The sequence below is a fragment of the Equus caballus genome, chromosome 3 (assembly GCF_041296265.1).
Source record: "Equus caballus isolate H_3958 breed thoroughbred chromosome 3, TB-T2T, whole genome shotgun sequence".
Classification (NCBI taxonomy): Eukaryota; Metazoa; Chordata; class Mammalia; order Perissodactyla; family Equidae; genus Equus; species Equus caballus.
In genome coordinates, this window is record NC_091686.1 from 17,544,842 (window position 1) to 17,550,841 (window position 6,000).

The window sequence follows — 6,000 nt, forward strand, 5'->3', positions numbered from 1 at the left end:
CACTATCTCAAGTGCATCCCCCAGTGTGCATCCACACTCCGTCCTTATTTGTCCATGGATTTAAGTCTTGGCACTGCATCCAGAGTCCTTACTTTCCCGCAATCTGACCAGGGCATACCCCAGCCTGTCCCAAAGGTTTTTTGTTTTGTTTTGGTTTTTGGGGATTTTTTGGTGGCAAAATATACATAACATAAAACTTACCATTTTAACCTTATTTAAGTGTCCGATTCAGTGGCATTAGGTATATTCACATTGTTGTGTAACCATCACCACTATCCAGAACTGTTTAAACAACCCAAACTGAAACGCTATATCCATTAAACAGTAGCTCCCTATTCCCCCTTACCCCAAACCCTGGTACCCACTATTCTACTTTCTATCCTATGAATTTGACTGTTCCAGGGACCTCATATAAATGGAATCATACAACATTTGTCCTTTTGTCTCTGGCTTATTTCGGTCAGCATAATGTCTTCAAGGTTCATCCATGTTGTAGCATGTGTCAGGATTTCATTCCTTTTTAAGACTGAATAATATTCCATTGTATGTACATACCACATTTTGTTTATCTGTTTATCTGTTGATGAACACTTGGGTTGTTTCTACCTTTTGGCTCTTGTGAATGTTATGAACATTAGCGTAGTGTCCCACAGATTTTATGTCCCAAACTACAATGTTGACTTGGCTTTTTATTCCTCGGGGTTCCTGAGTCTCTGAGACAACTGGAGGTTGCAGAGACCTGTGGGGTGAGGGGCACCCAATCCTCCGTACCCCAGCGTCTAAGCCCTGAAAGCAAAAGGATGGTTGGAGGAGGGGGAAAAGCCCCTTTCAAGTGAACATTTAGCTTCACAACAACCTGTCACATGGATTTTATTACTCCTATTTTACAGATGAGGAAACTGAGGCACAAGACATAAAAGGCCTTGCTCAAGGTCATGACCTAGTGGTGGCAGAGTGGGAGTTTGATCCAGGCCTGTCTGACTCATCCTACCACCTCCCTCCAGACCAGAAGCAATCCCTGAGGGAGGGTGGCCCCCAGAGGAGGTGTGGCAGCTCCACTCTCAGGGGAGGCATAGCCAGCAGAACGGTCCCTGCCCACCTCCAACCAGGAGATAGGTAACTGTCAGGAGACAGCCACTCAGTGGGGACCTGAGTGCCGAACGCTGGGCGCTCAGCCCCTTGGAAGGTGGTCCTGGGCAACCTATGCAGAACTTAGCAGGGGCCAAGGCTGGGCTTAGTCACCCCGGTGCCTATAGGACATCCTGAGCTGGGGGTCCAGAGGTTTGACTCCAGGCTGGTCCAGGCCTGTTGCTGAAGGTCCCTCAGTTCTCCCCTCCTCAGGCTCTCACACAGGTCTGAGAAAGGAACTTTCTTCAAACAGCCACCCACCCAGAGGCTATCCTCTCCCAAATTAGAGGGAGTGTAGCTGAGCAGGAGCCAGGGCTCAGGCGGGACCCAGCCAGGCGTCAGCAGATGCCAGGATCATAAAGGACTCTCAGGGAAACCCTGGGACCTTCTCTGGGAATTGGAGCCTGGAAGAACTTTGGTAGGCAGCCAGGATGGGGGCCCGGCCCCCTGCCTCCCACAGTGCCTGCCGCATACCCTCCCCGTCCCACCCAGGAAGGTGCCCCTCTTCTTGTCTGCTCCAACCAGGGGGCACTGCTGGATGGGGAGAGGGGAGGGCTACCTATAGGGCACTGTCTCCATCCTGTCTTCCTGCCTGCACTGGGGTCCTCCGAGGGCCACCTAGAGTCTTTCCTAAAGCCCTCGCCAGACCCCAGCCCGCAGGGAGCGGTTCTCAGCACTGACTGGATCTTGACGAAGCCTCAGGACACCTCGGTAGCTGTTCCCCAGTTTGCCAGGGGCGCCAGGAGGACGAAGGCCCACCAGTGCAAAGCTGGTGCAGGACCAGGGCGCACACGCGGCTCCTGCGGGCCACGGCTGCTCAGCCCTAGCTGAGCCTGACTCCCCGCTCCGGAAGCGGCGCCCCTTCCTTTCCTCCAACACCCCGCCAGCCCCCCACCCCGCGAAGCAGCAATTACTGGCTAAGGCGGCTGGGGAAGGGCCAATTAGTGCGGGAGACGCGGCCCCTCCGCGGTGCCCGCGCTGCCCGCAGCCCCCGCAGAGCCGCCGCCGCCGCCGCCGGCCCCCAGGCTACCGCCGCTCGCCCGCCGCGCCCCTCCCTGCCTGGCCGACGGCGCCGACTGCCTGGGAGCCCCCAGGGACGCCCGTCCGGCCTGCAGCCAACTGCAGTGATGGATCCAGTCGCCTGGCGCGGGGCCAGAGCCCGGGCGGACGCAAGGGCGCCGGAGCTGAAACTCGCCGCCGCCGGGTGGTGGGGGCGAGCGGCCTGGGGCCTCCCTCCCTGGGAGGACTCCTATGCCCGCGACAGCCCGCCTGCGCCCTGGCGCCCGCCATCAGTCGCCCGGGCGGCGGATGGGCGGGCTGCAGCCGACGCGGTGGGAGCAGGGCGGCCCCAGTCTCAGGCTGGCCAGTGAGGTGCTCCAGGCAGGGCGGCCTCTGCCCAAACCCTCTTGGCGATCTCATGGTCCTCCCAGCTTTGGGACCTCCAAGGCTGGGCTTGGGCTGGCAGTGTCCAGAGCAGTTCCCTGCTGGTGACCGTGGCAGGGCCTGGCTTTTAGAAACCCTCGGCCAGTGCTGGGTCGTGCCCCCCGCTGCAGGGAAGTGGGCAGGAGGGTGGGTGGACAGCGCAAGGCCACAGACCAGCGCTCATCACTGATGAGTGAATGCATGGACTTCCTTCCCTGGGTCCTTGCCCTGCACAACCTGACTCGCTCACCTGTAGGCTCTGGGAGACCCAAGAGGGATCAGTCCTGCCCTCCAAGAGCCCACAGGCTGCATGAGCAGGGGCTCCAGGGGAGCTAATAGAAGCTCTGAGGTCCAGGGAGGCATCAAGTAAAGGAAAGAGGGGCTGGAAGAGGGAGCAATGGGGAGCGGGCACCATCACTTCAAGACTTCCCTTTCCCCAACTGATCCCTTTCCAGCCCAAGCTGGACACACTGGGGCCCTGTAGGGAGGGTCAAGGTGGGCTTATGCCCAGAACACGCTGTGGATGAGGCTGAAGTTTCTAGAAGGGAAGAAGCAGTGAGGGAGTGTTTAGGAGGAAGGTCCACAAATGGGATTTGACCAAAGAGATCTGCTGCTCAATACTTCTTCTGGTGCCCCCATCCGTGCCACAAGGGGCTGAGTTAGAGGTGCTGAGGCCCCTGACAAGTGCTGGATGCAGTGGTGTGGGGTTCAGCATGGCCTTTTCTCTGTGCCCTCTCTCTGTCCCCACCCCTCTCAGGTCTGGCCTTGGTAGGGAAGGGCTGGGGGCTTGCTCTGTGCTGTAGAACCTCACTCAGGCCCTATTGGGCCAGACTTTCTGTGAGAGAGAGGGGATCAGTTCTCTAAAGGGGTGAAAACTCCCCTTTCCATGTACCAAGGTCATTAACTGTATGGAGAAAGAGAGAGAGTGCCTGTGAGGTATTGGAGTGTGGGGACTGAGTGAGGAAGGGACAGAGTGACAAAGACACTAACTTGAGTCCTTAATAGAATGAGGTGAAAGTATATTAAATTAAAGCATGAGGAAAGGAACAGAGACAGATGAAAGAGACAGTGGGCTGATCTCCCCAGAACGTCAGGGAGTAGAGGAAAGAAGCAGAAGCAGGTGGATACACAGCCAGACAGGCAAATGGACAGAGAGCCAGGGCGGTGCTAGGGGCTGTTCAGGCTGGAGGAAGGCACTCAGAAGGTGGCAGTAGGCAGAGGTCTGTTTCTCATCCCAGTCGTCTGACCACTGAGAGGGGGATGATAGAAAGGGTCAGCTGGAAAGACTGTGGGAGCACAGAGGAGATGTTCACCTAACTTGGGGTGGGGTCAGGGAAGGCTTCCCGGAGGAGTATCTGAAATGACCAGTGGGAAAGAGTAGAGCGAAGGGAGGCAGAGAGAGAGGGGAAGCCATGTCGGCCAGAGGGCACAGCAGGAACAAGGGCCCACAGGCAGGAATTAGCCTGTTTCATCCCAGAAGCTCTGTGTCAATGTGGTCCACACAGGAAGGCTAAGAGAGGAAACAGGGCCCAGAGCTGGAGCATCAGGCCTGTAAGCCTAGGAGTGAGCACGGACTCTACTCTGAGGCACTCGGGAGCCATGGGAGAGACATGCCTGCTCGCACTTATCTTCCAGAAGGATCTTTGAGGTTACAGACAGCAGAGAAAGTGGAGGAGGAGAGAAAAGAAGTGGAGAGACAAGGCGAGGGCAGTGTAGAACTGGACAATGAGTCCTTCATGGAACAGAGCAGGCAGATGGGCAGGACTTGGCAGATAAGGGAAGGGGAGCGGAGGTAGAAGTTGGGAAACTCCTGTGTGTCCTGTTGTTCCAAGGAGCTTTGGGCCAAGGCAGGAGGTCAGCTCTGATCACTCCCTCTCCTCCACCCACATTATGGCCCCTGGGACACTTTGGCTCAGAGTTCTCCCACCAAGCCCAGCCTGGGAACTCACATGACCCCTCCCTAGGGCCTGGAGGACCTCAGCCCCTACCTACTGGGCCCAGGAAAAGCCCCAGGGAGGAGTCCAGTCCATGGTGGGGACACAGGCAGGGCCAGGTATTGCTGGGGAAGGCCCTCCTCTCCCCTCTTCCCCCCATGGAATATTAATCCAGACAGCACTCTAGCCTCCCACCATTGACTCTATAATGGCAATGATAGCTCCACAGCCCTGAGCAGTTGAGTTTATGCCTGTTTGTCTGTGAAGCAAGTCAGAAGGAGACGAAGGACCATTTGAGCCCTGAAAAGACTCAGAGGCTGAGATCAGATGGCCTCATAGAGCAGAGTTCAGCATGCGTCTTTTAGGCAGACTTTGGGAGCTGTGTGTTCCTGTCTGGGCCTGTTCTTCTGTGTGTGGCCTCAGGTAAGCCACTGTCCTCTCTGGGCCTGCTTGTCTATGCCCTGGAACAGTCCCTGTGGGAGGACATTACTCTAGCCCTAGCCCCCTCCAGCCATGGTCCAGGATTCCTGTCCACTCCCAGCCCTTTCAGCCATAGGCAATGCTGGAAGAGCCACTGGGTGATCATTTTGGATCTCCTACTGTTAAGGAGCAAGAACTCTTTTGAGAGGGAGCCTGAAGGTGGAAGAAAAGGCTTTCAGGAAATTAGCACGAGTGGCAGAAAAATTCATCAAAAGCTGGCAGAGGCGCCTGTGGCTGATTCATGTCTCTTGCCTAAGGAGTAGCTCTTCTGGCCTGGAGGAAGGACTGGTAGCCTCCAGGGTCTTCCAGAGACCCCAGACCCAAGACTCTAGCCCTGTGGTTGGGCCTCTCGGCACCTGTCGGGGGACGCCACCATCAATTTGCTGCTCCCAAATCACAGGATTCTGCAATTCTAGGAAAGGCTACTGATGGGTAGGGGTCTTGGGTTTTAATACAACTCTTCCCTCTGCTGTGTGATCTCAGACATTCAGTTTGCCTCTCTGATCCTTCCTGCCAGGAGAAATCCTAACCTTACCTGGCTTGTAAGTGACCAATACATCTATAATACTCAGCACTTCTGGGAAAAGAATAATTTCTCAAAGAATGAGGATGCAACCATACCCCAACAACCCTCGATAGTGGGAGTCTAATGTGAGAAGCAGGGAACAGCCAGGAACCAATTATCCTGGGTAACAGACGCCTCCCTCCCACAGTGCCCAGGTGTGGCAGGCAGAAGACTTTTGCAGCACACACCTCCGGGGGCACCACTTACCTAGTTTATAGTGTGAATGAGCCCCTGGATGCAACCTGAACTCCACACCCTGCCCCTGCTGGGCTTGCCACCTACACATACGCTTACACCACGCGTGGCTCAGAGAAGGCTCTGATGGGGGGATGGCTTGGTCACCACTTAACTTAAAGCATCCACATTGGGCAGTCTCTGCAGCCCAATGGACTCCCACCAGCCTATATCCATGGCTGCCTTCAGCTCCTAGAGCTGGCCCAGCTTTCAGGCTAGCCAAGTCATTTGACACTG